This window comes from Enhydra lutris, unplaced genomic scaffold (genome assembly GCF_002288905.1).
Source record: "Enhydra lutris kenyoni isolate GAN:26980312 unplaced genomic scaffold, ASM228890v2 scaffoldscaffold21, whole genome shotgun sequence".
Taxonomy (NCBI): Eukaryota; Metazoa; Chordata; class Mammalia; order Carnivora; family Mustelidae; genus Enhydra; species Enhydra lutris.
In genome coordinates this window covers 15,951,777-15,969,804 of record NW_019154105.1, presented here as the reverse complement: position 1 = coordinate 15,969,804, position 18,028 = coordinate 15,951,777, and positions in this window count along the sequence as shown.

The following is an 18,028-nucleotide window of genomic DNA, read 5'->3' as shown; positions in this document are numbered from 1 at the left end:
TTAATAATTTAATGAAATCTTCAAAGCCAACAGAATAAAAGTTGAAAGGATTGGGACACATTTTTGTGTCATAGTATGTAAAAGGTAAGTTTAGCCCCAAAAGATGAGAACAAGACAGAATCCGTTTGAACTGGCTTCTAGTCTATCCTGTTGTAGAATAGAAGTGTGCTTCTGAAATTATCTGTAATGAAAGACCACTTTTCTTTTTCCAATATGCTATAAACTGTTAATTTTGTAAAATACAGTAACAAACTGCTTAAAGTAGAAATTACTGTAGGCTTTAAAGTATCAAGATACATATTGTTCCCAGCATGGCATTTTAAGAAGAAAATAACTATGGATTTATCTAAAGGAATAATATAAATATTTGTCTGGCAATTTGCTAACAAAGAGAATCAAACTGGTGAAATCTAGTATTACTTTCTGAGAGCACTCTGATATCATTAATTACGATGTAATTTATTACCAAGGAACATTATTATGTAATTCCCAGAGATAGCTGGTTTAAGACATATTATATGTATTTTTGAAAGAGATTTTTTTTCAGATTTAAAAGGGTAAAAGATATATAAAGTTAATTTTTAGCTTCATAAAAAGTAGCATAGAATTAGGGAGTTAAAATCCCCCATTGTAATAAGAGTTTTGAATTGTTTCTTCTTACTGATAATTATAAATGTATTTTAGAAATGAAAAATTTTATAATATATAGACTTCCATGGAACTAGCTTTCAAATACATGGAGATGCTTAATCTTCCTTCTCTTTGTATTAAGCAGATTTGTAGGTACACATAATCTTTGTCATTTCATGTCAAGGGAAGGTGATGCATAACCACAGCGATACAATGACATTTCTTCAGTTTAGATCCAACTGGCAGGATACATTTTTCGTGTATTCTGAGGTTATCGCTTGAGTAAATGAAAACTTCTAGACCATTTATTCATCCTCCCACTTTATGTGCTTTCCTTGAAAAAAATAATTCTGTGTGGTTTGTTCTTTATTAAATCACAGTTGCCTTGCTAGATCGTAAGGGAGCTTGTAACAATTCGGGATTCAATATACTTGTATTAATAGATGTCTCCTTTTATTGAGAAATAGGCTTGGGTGTTTTGATCAGTAAAGGTTTGGAAATATTAAGGTGTTTTAGAAGTAGAGGGAAATATTAGGGGAATTTAGAAGTAGAGCTTACTGTCAAATACAACAGAGGGTCAGTATGAGGATTTAGAACTCATGAGTGCACAGATGTATTTACTACAAAGAGTAAGATAAATTGTCAAAACATCAAAATTGTGCTGATTGCTGAGTCTGACATACTGAAATATTTTGATGCTTGGTTTGGGTTTTTATCAGTTCATACTTGAAGGTGAGTAAACATAACTATCAGGTAAATTGCACCATTATTTGTTTATGGAGCGACCCGCAGAATATCTGTTCTTACTGTGAATGGACTAAGTTTCCTCACCCCCTTAAGAATGGATAGGAATATGCTATCAAAGTCTGATAGTTTAGTCTCCCAGTCATATAAATGACACTAAATTTGTTGTTCTTTGTTGATACTCCTTAATAAGAAGGAGGAGCTATTTTTAGAACTATGAAACAGAGATACTCTGTGTTTCATTCCCCTCAAACCAGAATAAAGTGTTGCTTTGAGTGTGATTGAATATGATTTTTTTCCCCTTAGGTATGTTTTTCCTCCTAGTGGTTTTCAACCTCTGGGATGCTGACAACCTGGAAGTGTACACATTCTTAGAAATATATAATTTACCAAAACTCAATTATGAAGAAATAGAAAATCTGAACAGAATGATTACTAGTGATGAGACTGAATCAGTAATCAAGCTTCTCAACAAAAGTCCACACCCAAATGACTTCACTGCTGAAGTCCACCAAACATTTAATAAAGAATTAATACTAGTTCTTCTCAAACTCCTAAAAAAAAGAAGAGGGGGAAACACTTCCAAACTCATTTTAAAAGACCAACATTACCTTGATAGCAAAATGGGACAGGGGCATGGAAAGAAATTTAAAAGATATCCCTGATGCACATAGATGCCAAAGTCCTCAACAATGGGTGTAAGTTTCAAAAGTTACAAATTTCCAATTATAAAATAAATAAGCTTTTGGGGTTGTAATGTAAAGTATGGTAACCATAGTTAGTAATACTACATTGTATATTTGGAAGTTGCTAAGAGAGTAGATACTAAAAGTTCTCATCTGGGGTGCCTGCGTGGCTCAGTTGTTAAGTATCTGCCTTCGGCTTAGGTCATGATCACAGAGTCCTGGGATCAAGCCCCACATTGGGCTCCCTGCTCAGCAGTAAGCCTGAGAGAAATTTCTCTCTCTCCCACTCCCCCTGCTTGTGTTCCCTTTCTAGCTCTCTCTCTCTCGCTCTCCTCTCTCTCTGTCAAATAAATAAATAAATAAATAAATCTTTAAAAAAGAAGAAAGTTCTCATCATCACAAGAAAAAATTATAACTATGTGTGGTGAATGATATGAACCAGGCTTAGTGTGGTAATCATCTGGCAATATATACACATAGTGAATCATTATATTATACATCTGAAACTAATACTATGTCAATTATATCTCAATTAAAATGAAGAAATCGTTAAAACATTTTATAAGTAATCTTATGTTTAAAACGCTTTCAAAATAAATTTACTCAGTATTTAATTATTTAATATTTAATCATTGCCCATGGGTCTCATATCTGCTTATATGCTTTTAGAATGAATATGCACATATTGGCATGCATATTGAAATTTTTTTACAAAAGGGTGCACAATCAGTTGAGTCTGGAGAAAATAGCTGGAAAGAGCTGATGACAGCCCCGTGGGACTCATGCACCCCCAGTTTCCTGTCTTTGACACAAGGAAGGTGACAGAACAGAGAAGGAGGACCAGTCTGCATGAGATGTTCTGGAAAAGAGGGGGTGTGGGACTTCTAGAACAGGTGGAGTACCAAGAACTAGCATCTGAGGGGACATCAGTGCTGCCTGAGTCCCGACTCTCTGCACTGGCAACTCCAAAGACCTGAATAAAGAAGGGGGGGGGGTCATTCCAAGAAGAGGGGACTAGGTTGTCAGCCCTGTCCTGGTCCTGGGCACCTGCTCCCATATCACTCACCTTCCTGACCTCTGCCACTGAGAGCTGCTACAATTCTTCTAACTTTCATTATTGGGGAGAGGGGGGCAGAGGCAATTAACACCACTTACCAAGTTGTTAATTTTAAGTCACAGCATCACAATTAGACATATCTGTATGGGTTATCTTGCTGCAAGCAATTTGATGTGCTCAAACACGCCACGGAAAACAGAAGGAGGCTGCCACACGCAGGGCATGGCACAAGTTCTGGCAGAAAGGTGGAAGGGAACCAGGACAGACACCAGTGGTCGCCAAAGGGAGGCAGCACAGAATCAGGGTAAGGGACATACTGCTTTTTATTTATCTACTGTGGGCTTGGGCACGTCACGCTCTCTGGACCTCCATTTCCTCACCTTTGTCAGCAGTGGGAGTCAAAGTCTTCAGGCCATGCCTAATGGGTCTCCCGCTTCTCCCTCTCCTCTGGCAGCAGACAGCTGATCTGGTGGTCCTCCTTCTGAGCTGTTGCCTGATCTTCTGTCCCTGGGGGCTGCTGGTGATGGAGCTTTCCCTGTCCTTCAGGGCTAGCTCCCTCGACTATAGCTCAACCATGAATCTGGAAATGTCTTTGTGGGGGCGGGGTGGGCAGCCCATGGTCTTGTCCAGTCTCTCCCAGCTTTGCAGCTTTGCCAGCAACTTCTCCTTATCCAGTTCCAGGTCAACCAGATTTCCTGTATCTTTTCTTTCTTTTTTTTTTTTTAAAGATTTTTATTTATTTGACAGACAGATCACAAGTAGGCAGAGAGGCAGGCAGAGAGAGAGAGGAGGAGGATGCAGGCTCCCTGCTGAGCAGAGAGCCTGACGTGAGGCTCGATCCCAGGACCCTGGGATCATGACCTGAGCAGAAGGCAGAGGCTTTAACCACTGAGCCACCCAGGTGCCCTCCTGTATCTTTTCTTGATGCTCCAGCCTCTGCTGTAGCCCCTCTAGCTCCTCCTCTGGCAGCCCGTGGGTCTCGGGTATCTCCAGCAGGCGGGCATCGTCCTCCTTCTGGTGCTACAGCTCATTTGCCATCTGGGGCAGCCTCCGCACACTTCCTGTCCTTCACAATCATCCTGCTCCTGCGGGGGCAGCTTCTGCTCCAAGTCCTTTATTTTCTGCTCCTGGTCTGCCCTGACTCCTTGATTGGCCTGGAGGTCCTGAATCTTCTGATTAGCTTCCTACCACTTGTGTGAGTTTATGTTGCAAATCCAGCTGTTTATTTAGCTCTTATTTCACAGACTCCAAGCCGTTCACCTGTGTCTCCCATTCTGCAGTTCAGAGATCCTCTGCTTTGGGGCACTGACGGTCTTCCCACCTTCTGCCAGTAGTCCTCCTTCCATGCAGCTCCTTGCTGGCTGTGCCTAGGCTCTATTTGCCTCCATTTGAGCCCTCCTGGGACTCCGTTCCATCTACATCTTTCCCCCTCCACCCGGATGACCACGGATGACCTGAGACTTCAAAGGGATCTGCTCTGCTTGATCCAACAACTGCGTGGTCTGCTGATACGGCATCTTCAGAGAGCCTTGAGCAGAGGTGGAAACATCTAGTCCAGATCCTCCCTCCACTCGCAGAGAGTTAAAGTCATTCAAAGACCTCAGGTGAAAGAGAACTACGGTGATTCCCCCCAGGTCTCCCAAGGCCACTCTTCTCCCTTCCACTCTCCCTCCCTCTTTCTCTGATTTTCAATTCTTGGTTCTTCCTTTTGCCAGTCCCATGAAAAGGGCTTCTAAGTGCTGATAATTTTGGTTTCTTAACCTGGGTGCTGGTTACATTTGTGAAAATTCATGAAAATATAAAGTTACCATTTGTAACTTTTCTTCTCCATAAAATGTTAACAGAATATTTTAGAATATTTTTAAAATCAGTTCTATTTTATCTATATTGAAAAACTGAGCTTTGCCTACTTTTTGATATTAATTTTACAATTTTCTAAACTCTTTTTTTTTTAAGATTTTTATTTATTTGACAGAGACAGCAAGAGAGGGAACACAAGCAAGGGGAATGGGAGAGGGAGAAGCAGGCTTCATGCTGAGTAGAGAGCCCATGAGGGGACTCAGTCCCAGGACTCTGGGATCATGACCTGAACCAAAAGAAGACACTTGCCGGCTGAGCCACACAGGCGCCCCTAACCTGTTCTTTATAACAAATTTATTATTTTTGAAGGCCAAGTTTATGTTTCCTCATTCAGTTCAATGACTATATTCTCAAGCATTATCCTTCTTATTTCCCACTATTGATTTGGATGTTGATGTTTTTGTTTTATTTTGTTACTTTTACTGGAACAAATCTGTATATGCTTATAGATTGACATTTGAAAATAATTTTGAAAGTTATATTGCCAATTAAAAATGAAGTTCTCAAAAAATCACTACAATTGTACATAAGACCGTGTGAAAATCTTTAAAGGTGCTTTTAAAAGTTCCAGACATAAGAAAATATTATCAAAAGGAACATTATGTAACAAAACAGCAAAAGTCCTGCTACATAGGTAATGAGGACAGTGTTATGTAGTCAACACATAAGAAGTACTTAAACAGCTGTCAAGTGCATTTTTTTTTGTTCATCTTCTCCTTCCTCCCTTCCTCTCCATCGTTTCTTCCTTTCTTCCTTCTCTCCCCATCCTTCTCTCTCCCCCTCCCTTCTTTTGTTCCTTCCAGTCATCCATCCATCCATCCATCCATCCACCCATCCATCCATCCATCTAGTATAGGAACTGGAATCAGATTCAGGTTAGAAGTTTTTAGTAAGAATGTTTCATAGGTGGCTTGTGTTCTTCCATCAAAGGGTATAAATTAGCTAGTAGTTTTTGTTTTTATGATATTAATGTCTGATGATTATCATGGCCTAAATTAAGAATTTCATTACACATCTTAGGGGTGCCTGAGTGGCTCAGTGGGTTAAAGCCTCTGCCTTTGGCTCAGGTCATGAACCCAGGGTCCTGGGATTAAGCCCCGCAATGGGCTCTCTGCTCAGCAGGGAGACGGCTTCCCCCTCTCTCTGCCTGCTTCTCTGCCTACTTGTGATCTCCATTTGTCAAATAAATAAGTAAAATCTTAAAAAAAAAAAAGAATTTCATTAAGAGTTTGAAAAATAGTATTTTTTCTGTGTTTTTTTCTTTGCTTCTTAGCTGCAATATTGCCATAGAGAGAAATACTTCCTCATTAATTATCTGTGATATAGTTGTCAAGATAGATGTCTGATTATTTTTATTTCATTCACAATTTTAAACTGCAAGTTAGTTCTGGATATTTTTCAAAAATGATGAATGGGAATTGAAAAAATATATTTTTGTATCTTGATAAACTCACAGAATTAGATATGTAATATTTTAATAAATTGCAATGGTTATTCTTGTTAATGCTCAAATTTTTCCTGCTCTTGGGACAAATCTTGACTTGTGGGAGCCTTTTCAAGGGAGTAAGATACAACTCCAGCAGTCTTTGATAGCATCCTTGCTTTTACATGTTACAACATATTCTGTATGTTTCTGTATTCACCAGTTGTTAACATGTTGTGACTGTTGTTTTATCTACCTCTCTATTGATTCATCTGGATTGATATATAAACCTATATATAGTATTATGTTTATTCATGTTATTTTGCTAAACATTAGAGAGTAAATTGAAGAAATCTTGACCCTCTTAATCTAAGTACTTCACTATACATCTCTTAAGAACAAAGCTATTATCCACACATCTCTTAAAAAGAAAGATATTATCTTAGATAACAACACTAGAAAAAACAAATTTAATATAATCATAAAATCCTCTTCTTTAAAATTATTCCAATTTGTTCTGCAAAGAATATTTTTTATTTTTCCAATCTAAGATCCAGTCTAGAATCACACATTGCATTTGATTACTATATCTAAGAAATATTACATTTTAAAGATATGCATTGTGAGTATAAAACAGTATCTCCAATTCAAATTTAGGATTTCAAGGATTTTTTTTAACATAATATCTTTAATCTTATATCTGTAGAGTCTGTCTCTTATGTGGAAAATTAGGTTCCCAAGGATAACAAAAGGATTACTTATTGGCACTCACTTAATTTTTTTATGACAAGTGATTTTAAATTTATTTTTGCCATATTTATTATTTTTTATTTGTTCTTTTATTACTTATTTTAATACTTACCAAACTAACTAAAAAGCTTCAAAGATGGTACCTTCATGAATTTATACATTCTAAATATTTTCTAACATCTGAGCTCTTTCTATCTCCTTTAGTTCAAATCTTATTGCTATAATTTCATGTCAATTACTTCTAGTTGAATAACAAAACTGGATAAGGTTAAAGTTGCTAAGGCAGCATTTAATCAGTAAACCATTGCACAGCTTGGAGCAGATGTATTTTGCTCATCTGGTGAATCTGATGCTAATGTCTCTTTACCCTCTTGTGAATTAAGGCAGTGCTTCCTAAGCCTGACATCTCCACCTATCATTTAAGAATGAATGTTGTTAAAATGCAGATTCTGATTTAGTAGGTCTGAGGTGAGGCCCCAGTGTTCTGCATCTCTAACAAGGTCTTGGGAGATGTTAATGATGCTGGTTCCTGGATTACACTTTCAATAGCAAGACTTGAGGGTTTCCTGGGCTAAGTGTAGGGTTTTCTGGACTAAGAATTCTTCAGATGATTGATGTGCTACTTTTCTTCTCTTTGTCATCTTGTAATTTAGTTTTATGGCAGTCTGAGTAGGTAACTAAAGATATGGCAGTACCCAAATCGAGGTGACTATTTTCCCTGGGTCATATTTTCTCAATTTCCCTCATCCTCATCCTTTACTGATGCCCTCTTTAGGCTGTCATTGGTGAAGAGGCCCCCTGCTGAGTAGGTTGCCCTCTGCAACCTTAGCACACAGTCTGTCTCTCTGGTTTACCTCCTTTACCTTAGTTACAGTTGTCAACACTCTCCGTGACTGCCCAGGGAAGCTTAGGATACCTGACTGAGGGTCATAGTGAGTTTATATCCAGTAATGTGACAATCACCATCATTTGTAGTGAGGATGGCATTATTGGGTTGCCTTCCATGAAGTCTTTGAATTCATCTTTTCCTCATTCTCTCACTATGTTGGTGGTGCTGTGGGTAATTTGGGATGGTTGACATCCATGATGGTTATGATCTGTTTCATAATTTCCGCTTTGACCTGGAACACAATCTGTAACATTAGCTACTGCTAATGTACCTTGTCTCCTTCAATAACACTAGACAAAATAGTTTCTCCCCTTCCTGTATCACAAAGTTGTTTCCTGATTTATCATCCTTATGGAACCTCCTGCACAAAAATAAATCTCACGATGTCTTTCATTTGATTTTATCTTAAATATTTTTATATAGTAGATGTTACTGTAAGATGTCATGAATTGGAGGTCACTGGTCCGCTGCTTCCTCTGTGCCTCACCTCTACCTGGGGTGCCAGACCTGGTTTTCTGAAACTGGGGAAGACTCAAAAATGAGTGAAAACTGGTTCCTTCCTCACTGTTCAGTCCCTGAGATGCTAAGAACTTCTGCCACGCCTATAGCCTTATCGATGATAATGCTGGCCAGGCCAGCGCTGGTGGATCTGCCGTGGGCTTTCTTTTTTTTTTTTTTATTTATTTTTTTTTTTTTAAAGATTTTATTTATTTATTTGACAGACAGATCACAAGTAGCAGGGAAGCAGGCTCCCTGCTGAGCAGAGAGCCCAATGCGGGACTCGATCCCAGGATCCTGGGATCATGACCTGAGCCGAAGGCAGAGGCTTAACCCACTGAGCCACCCAGGTGCCCCTGCCGTGGGCTTTCTTGGATCACTCTTCACTTCCAGGACTGTCCGAGTGAACCTTAATTTTCTTATCTCTAAAAATGGGATAATTATACCAGTTAACAGAAACAAAGAAAATATATGCAAAACACATAAAATAAAACAAACACAAAATACTTGCCAAAAAAACCAGATGTTTTTGAAAATGTTTACCGAAAATTTTCATGAATTCAGACAGAAAAAGTTGTGAGTATAGATACATTAGTTAATACCTAGTGATCACTTGCCTCATCTGTAAAATGGTAAAAAAAAAAAAAAAATTTCATAATTTGCAGAGTAAAGCTGATGTTAACATTATCCTTTAGGACTCAGGCTCCATAGACATGTGAAGATTAGTTACTAAAACAAAGATTATTATGATTTGCATCTCTTAAGGATTTTATTTTACTTTAGAACAGCCTAGAGTTATAAGTAAGAAAGGCCAAGATGCCTTTCTTCCAGTCCAAGTCCATTTCAAATTATATATCTATATCTGTATCTCTCTATATATATCTATAGATATAGATATAGATATAGATATAGATATAGATATCCTTCTCTGGTATAATACTTCAAAATCTTGTCTTATTTGTCTCTCATATCAAAACTTCACATGTCATGAACTAAATGGTAGGGGAACATGATTAAGTGAGATACAAAGAGTATGGTCATCTTTGTCCTGTGATTTGGAAGTGTGTGTTCTGGGGCACCCTTCTTTCTACTCATTTATAGCTCAAGTACCTTGTAATATTTAACACCTTCCACATGTACATAGAAGGGTGTCTCTTCTCATGGAAGTGGAACTAAGGAGAGAAAGATGAATGTAAGTGATAAGAAATTTCTATGTGGATGTTGAGAAATTTGTGAGAGTTCTTGTGCTTATTCTCTTCTGTGTTCTCTGATGACCCTGGAAGATAAGGTCATTTACAATGACTGAGGTGCCAGTAGGCTCTAGAGAAGCTTATAAGATCATGTATGTTCACTTTGGATATACAGAAAGAGGCTACATAAGTGATTTGCGACATTAAACACACTGGAGTTTACTTGATAATAATTGCAGAAACAATTGCCATAGAAACATCTGATGGGTAAAAATATCTCTAATGATAAGGCTTAAGCTTCTCCTATATTGTAGTTTATTCTGTAGTGATAGGCTTTGGAAAAATTTGTGATAAAGGTGAGTTGAAATATTTAAAATAAATCATCAATGTTTAGAGCAACCAGTTAAAACCAAACCAAACTAACCAACCAAACAAACAACAAAAACCATAACCTTGGGAAAATTTGTGATAAAGCTGAGTTGAAATGTTTAAAATAAGTCATCAATATTTAGAGCCACCAGTTAAAACCAAACCAAACTAACCAACCAACCAACCAAACAACAAAAACCACAACAAAATCAGTTCATACATACTTAGGTAGTACTCAATGATAGAGACGGTTTCAAAAATGATTGGAGTGTTTCATTACAGATGCCTATAGCTACATGATCTCTGTGAGGTGAATGTTCATGTGGCTAAGCTTATATTCCTGCCATCGGAGAAAATATGACTGATAAACGAAGTTTCTAAAAGTGATCAAAGCAAAATACATCTTTATTCCTTCAGAAGTATTTTTTTGAGGTGCTCTTTTTTGATAATGAATGATGCTGTTTTCAGTCAAAGCGCCCCCCTGTGGTTCTCCAAGCTTTGCCTCTTAGCTTTCTAACCCAATACTAGTGAAGCAAAAGCACTAGATACCACGTCTGCCCTGTTTCAGTTCACAGCAGCGGCTGAAATTCTTAGGCCAATTTTTGTACTTAGTACATGAGATTACAGGGTGTTTTCCGCTTTCATTCAATAGCCTTTCAGAATCAACTTGCTGTTGTATGTACTAATTCTACCAAGGTTATTGTGCTGTTTGTCTTGCCATAAGTGATGTGGATAAACTTTGTTTTATCCTTTTCAGTTTAATTACATTTGATTTCCCGTGAATTATAGTAGAAAGACTCATAGTGTAAAAAAAAAAAAAAAAAAGAAAGAAAAGAAAGACTCCTGGTTATTCAAGATCTAGCAATACTTTCTAGATATTTTTGGGGGGGTATGAGGAGCCAAATTAAATTTGAAAAAAAAAATTGGGGAAAAGAAAAATGTAAGCATTTTTGGACTAGCCTTTCTCTGTGGTTCCAGCAACCTCTTCTTTCCATTCTCTTCGACACAGAAATCTTTGTAGTACGCATACTAATCACAGTAGTCCTGGCCAAACAAACCAACAAATGAGCGAACACAGAATGTTTTAATGGTCCTCTATGGCCAAAGAATGGAGAATCCTTGTTCTAGTGTGTAAATTTATTTTTAGTACTCCTTCTCAAACTTCTGCCTTTGGCAACATACAATGTTGCTTCCCAAAGACCTAATATACTTCATTTTACCATGTGGTTATTCATTCTGCCCCAACTTGCAGAAACACCTTTTTATATCCTCACAATACACACACACACACACACACACACACACACACAGATTAATAAACTGTGGTTCTGTCCTGGGGCGCCTGGGTGGCTCAGTGGGTTAAGCCTCTGCCTTCGGCTCAGGTCATGATATCAGGGTCCTGGGATCTAGCCCCGCATTAAGCTCTCTGCTTGGTGGGGAGCCTGCTTCTCCCTCTCTCTCTGCCTGCCTCTCTCTCTCTCTCTGCCTACCTCTCTGCCTACTTGTGATATCTCTCTCTGTCAATTAAATAAATAAAATATTTTTAAAAAATAAATAAACTGCGGTTCTGTCCTTGAACCAGTCAGGCAAATTCATCTTTTCAACACATACAGTTGTATTTATTAAATTATTTGATTATGATCAGTATTTAATTCAGTGCATGTTTTACCCCCTCCTGCCATTTAGACTGTGTGTTCTTTGAAGGCAGAGGCTGTGGCTTGAAAATTACTGTGGAGTTCAAACAGATAAGAATGATTTTGTTTGAAGAATTTTAAAATATGGCCATTCTCTTCTTTTTTACTAAAAGTAAAATTCAGGTAAATTCTTTTTTCTGCCTTTCTGCAAACATCCGATAGACTTTTATGATTGCATTTACTGATATGAAAATGGCTCTCTTTTCCCTGGGAAGCGCCTTTGCTCTACAACGTTAATTTCACCTTTCTGAAATATTTACTTCTAGGAAGTATGAGAGTCAAATATTGTTCTCCTTCTTATTTTGAAAGTTATTTTTCAGAATCAGTGTCAAGGATACAGAATTGCTCCTTTTCATTTCTCCTTTTTTTTTTTTAACCTAAAAAAGAGAATAAATAATTAACAAACGTCTGAAGAAAAGTTAAATGCTTTTTAAAATTTGACAAAGATCGCTACTAAGGGTGGCTGGTTAGTTAGAGATCCTGTACTTCATTGCCCTGGACAGTTTAATTTTATAGACATCATTGGAAATTCATCTGTGCATTTTGAATCTTTTCGAAATTGCTTGATAAAATAGCATACAAATGGAGAGAATAAAGACATGGACAAATTTCAAGTGGCTAACTAGAGAGCCAAGCCTTACAGTCTCCAAACATTCATTATCCCCAAACCTGAAAATAAATCGATGAATCAAGATGATGCATGAGTGGAAAAGAATAATGCTGGGACTACCACCAAAGTTTCCTTTGTAAAAGAAAAAGAAAAAGACTAAACAGCCATCTCCAGCAGCACTAACATTAGAATTTCCTTCTTTTGTCACTTCTAAGTATATTTATTGTAGTTTGGTTTGGCTCCCGTCCTCCTCCCCTTGTTTTCACTTTGAATTAGGTCCAGGCTTTTTAGCTCCAGGGAAGCTAGTTGTGGTATTGAAATTGCACTTTCATTTAAACACTGCTAATTGCAGCCACAATCACTAGTTCATAGATCATGGAAATTAATGATGGAAAAGACCTGTTAGATCATCTCTTCCATCTGATTCTGACAATACAGGATTACTTTTTACATTATGTCCTAGAGTATTCTGCCTGGTTAATTTTAAGTGACTGGAATAATGGGGCTTTCACCATTTCCCTCGAGAGAGAGTTGTATAGCCTAATAAACTTAGGACATCGATCTGAAGATCAGCCTACATCTCCCTTTTACTTCATTTCATGCCTTTACTCCTCGTTATACACCCTTGGGTCGCCCTAAACAATTCCTCTACCTTTTCCATTCAGTACGACAAATTTCCTGGCTACCGTCTTACAAAGGACTTCAAAGGTGGTGTTTTTTGCATTTTTGGTTAGTGGTGAGGCAAAATGCAGCTTTTCATTATTTCATAAATCATTCTTGCCCAAAAGGAGGCAAGTAAAGACTAAAAAAATAAATAGCCCTCAAGAAGGTGACTGCTTGCATTATATCTGTATATTCTATTGATCAGCTCTCAATACATATTAAAAGTAAAATTTTGTCAAAATATTTGCCATGCTCTTTAAATGTATCACTTCTCTTCAGATTGTGACTCCTTGAAATTTTGACAGCGAAATCCGTTTTGGGACTCAATTTTTCTCCTCCATGACCATGTTCACTTGTTCTGAAAGTATGATTCTGCTCTTTGTATATATTAATTTAAAATGTGCTAGAACATGTTTTTATAAGCACTTGATTTCTCTTGTTATTTAAATGGAATATATCTGACTTTGTCTTATAAGGTGATAAAGCAGTCAATGATGTACTGTGTAATTTAGATTTATGATAGAGGGGGAAGCATTTGGTCTTTATTTATAAAAGATAGATAATGAAAAGGAAGCATTATTACCATAAGAGATATACAATCAAAGGAAAATACTGTACTGTTATTGCATATTTATTACCAGAATTGATAGATTGCTGGCGTTTGGAAAATAGCATATTTTAAAATCATGTAACAAATTATTCTTACATGTATTTTATATGGCGCTGGTTCTGAATGAATTATGAGCTAGTTACACACTACGCACATCATAATAGGCAATATGGATAATGATTACCATTATTTTTGCAACAAGAACGTGTTTAAAATAATATAAATAATATGGTCCATGAGAGTAGGTTCCTCACCCATGTTAAGTAAAATGAATGGTCCTGCTTGCCAAAATGAAGCAAGAGAAGCAATTTATTATTAACAGACTTCTCAAGGGAATCCAGCTTAGGAAGTTTCAATATATTTAAGTGGTGGATAAAATCTTAAAGAAATTTTAAAAGATGTATATTTAATTTCTATTCCCAAATTATATGTGAAGGGAAAAATTCAAGTTAATTTTCTAAATTTTCTGCAGATAAACACTTTTCTTGTATCTTTTTATTTTCAAGTTCAGTGACGTGCCACTGACTCTTTAAGGCTAGGTCCAGTCATTTAATAAACTCGGAGATAAAGTAGTTTTTGTTTAATGTCTAGCCATACTGTGTTTCCTTGATCAACAAAGAGTTTTCTGCTTCTCACGTATTTTCATAAGTTTTACTAACTTTAGGTGGAGGTGAAATTTAAACATCTTTCCTGGACTGCTAAAAGAACTTTTAAAATACACTATGATATATAGAGTTAAGAACTCTCACACTCACTCTTAGTTCCAAATTTTGGTGGACTAAGTCTGCATTTTTCATGAATGATTTCAACAGAATTCCAGTTTTCCTTTTGACACTTTGAAAATAATATCATTTATCTCACCTAAAATACTATATCAAGACAGAAACTGAAACCTGTAGTATATGTTTAGAGAGAATGAATTTAACTCGTATAGATAAAAGGTAAAAAAAAAAAAAAAGACTCATCCACTTTTGTTGATAAAAGAGAGAGATAAAAGCACTCCCCCTTGTAAGTTGTTTGTTGTTGTTTGTTTTTTTTTTTAATGGTGTAGGGATTCAAATGCTTTATTTGATTTATTCAGAAACTCAGCGGATGTTGAAAAATTTGTCTTTACAATATAACTGCTAAGTGTGGACGGTAATCTCGATGTTCTCTATAATCGAAAGTGAATCATGTAGAAGAGTGTTTAGTAGAGAAAGACAACAAAAGCAAAGAAGAGGTGAATGTAGAGGCCGCTTTAAAACAACCAACTTGAGCACTGGAAACCTGAATGAAGTAGAAGGGTTCAGACCCAGGGGCTAAAAACAAGCAGGCCCATTAGGTGACCCACCTCAAAACATCCTTCAACCTTACTGAACAATGGGTTCCTTACATCCAGACACAGATACCACAAAAGGAAAATTCCCTAGCACCTCCTCAACTTCCCCTTTAACTAGAGCCCCCCACCACTGCCTCCTCACAGTCTCTCCTTTGCTGACCTGCCTACTGCTCCCTTTCAGTGTATCTAGTAAACTTCTATGTTCTTTGCTCTGCCTTGGGAGAATACTTTCACTGCCAGGCCAATGGCCTCCACCTGACTGGGCCTCCACCCAATGGGGTTGCCCCACAGCTAACAACCGGATGTGTAAAGGGGCAGAGGAAGGAGGGAATATCCTTAGTCAGTCATATGTCCTTTCAGAAGTAAAAAGGGACATACTATGAAATGCCAAGTGGCTTTACAAAGTCATTCACCCACTACAGGTTATATAGAGTTATTCAATGTAAATATATAATCATTTTATTTGTTTATTCTCTCAAAAATTTTCATTAAGTTGTCTTTCTGTTCCAAATGAAGTTTATATTCATTTTAAGGTTTGAACAGATTTTTCTGATCCCTCCTGTGATGGAATGTTCTAGTGTAAGGCCTGTGGTGATAAATGACTGGTCGAACATTCCTGGTCATCTATCAGTTGTCATGTTGATAGAACCTGCTTCAAAAGCCTCCTCGAGTTACTGCTTCTGTTTGTCCTCATCCTATTAAAACCCAAGGCTTTTCCATTTCTAATTTTAAGAAGTCAAAAAGAATAATTTCCAGCTAAAGGCAAAATTCTGAAAATAACTGTGCAACTAAAGTACTTTGTACAATTCCAAAATTATAATTTTGTCAGGGGTATTTTCAAATTAATACTCTTGTAGTAAACAAAACTCTTCTCTCAAGGAGCAGCTTATTGTATAGTTGATATCCATAGGTCATAGTAGTGAGTGTACTAAATAAATAATCAGAAGATAGGATTAAAATATATTTCAATGAACCTGGACATGACTAGAAAGTGTTGTACCTTTAAGACGCAATGGATAGGAATGACTTGTTTAGCATATGTTATATCTATTTTATACCAACTGTTCTTGTTTCCTGAGGTAAGGATAAGCCATAGAAAATAAGCTTAAAGTCTCTGGCAGTCCATTCAGAGAAAAAATAAATAAATAAAACAAAAAAATGTGGTTTGTTGAATTCTCCTGAAGCTATTTATCTAGCTCTATCGCTGTACAAATACTAACTTCTATTTTTAGGTACTGTAAGAAATAAGACAAAAAGCAAGGTCTTCGGAGACTCATTAGGACCATTAGAAAAATGCTTCTAGCAGCTCCTATCAAAACAGCAGAAATAAATAAACTTTGTTCCTGGGACGTGGATTCACCGTTTCTGCAGCCCCATTGCCAGATGATGTATTACAGTCATTACAGTCACCTCTGTAGGACACTGTGTACACAAAGTGTGAGAGCCTCACGTTGCAGTTCAGGGTGTTTTCTGATATATGAACCATTTGTCCTTGTCAGACTGTCCAAGGTGAAAGAACAAACTTTAAATATGAACCATTTCTAGGGAGCAGAAATACAGGAAAATAAAATATTTTGTCTAACTTTCTCTTGCCATAAAGTATAAATAATAGTAATAATAATAATACTGCAAAAGAAAATGGAGTAAATGATAAAATACCTTAAGAAGAAGTGTTACTTGTTTCATTTTTTAAAAGCACTATTTAATAGAGACATTCCATAATATCAAAATGTCAAAACCTACTATTTGCAGGAAGTTGTGCTTAATAATAAAGAAAAATGCTCTATAGATCTGTATCGAAAAGGACTAAGACAATCTGTGTCAATGGGAAAAAAAAAGTTGAAGGAATGTCACATTTATTTCTTTATTCAATTTAGTATTACCTGTGTAACTTAAATAAGTTTATGATTATTTATGAATGGATATTATTGGGTGTTTGTTTTTGAGGAATCCCAGGAAATTCTAGAACTGAATATAGTATTTTGGGCTGCCTTTTACTATTTATATGTAAAATATAAAATATGTTTATATTTTAAAAACTAGTTACTAACTAAATTTTTATTGCAAAATTTTTATTCAGTCTTCTGTTTGTCCTTGAGGAAAACTGTAGCTGTGTCAGCCCATGTCTTTCTGTTCTAGAATAGGAACAGAAGTGATGTTTCTGTTATTTATATTACTATATAGAATGTATTTCTATATATTATATATTATATATATTTTTATGTATACATAAACATATTATGTATACATAAACATATATGTATATATATGTTATATATTTATGTATAGATATATAAGTATCTATAATAGATTTTTATATATGTATCTAAATATATATTTCTATATATTATATATCTATATTATATAGAAATATCTTTCTATATAATAATATAAATATATAATATGTATATATGTTATAATATTATAGTCAGATTTTTATTACACTCACTAATCTCTTTTTATTTGTTTTCTATAACTTCTTGGAGTAAATAATATTAATGTAATGGATTTGTTTCTTTAGATTGTCATTTAACTTGTCCATATCAAAGAATGGTGGTGGCTTAAGTCAGTGTCTAGCAAAGAAACTGTAAATATACTATGTAATTCAATAAAGGGCAAGTGAGAAAAGGATTAGTGAGTGGGCATATATGCTCCTAAGAGAGGCTCCTCTGAGAGAGAAGAAAGAGAAGTGGATCCAAGAGCCAAGAGAAAAATGCCTAGCACAATAGCAAATAGCACTCTTTACATGGCAGGTTAACTTAATGATCAGCTGGAAGAATTTACATTTCCAGAAAACTTCCTAAACCAAATCAGGAAAGAAGTGTGCCATTTGATCGAATTTTTGTTGTGAAGTAAAACTTAATCTTACAATAGTGAAAATAAACAGGTGATTCTATCAAAAGATAGATTTTAAGTGGGCCTTGCCATCAAATTGATCAATATTAATAAAACACACACCTATGCACACACACACACTTGGACAATAACACACACATATGCTCACACTTCCAACCACAGTTCCTAGTTTTGTTCAATC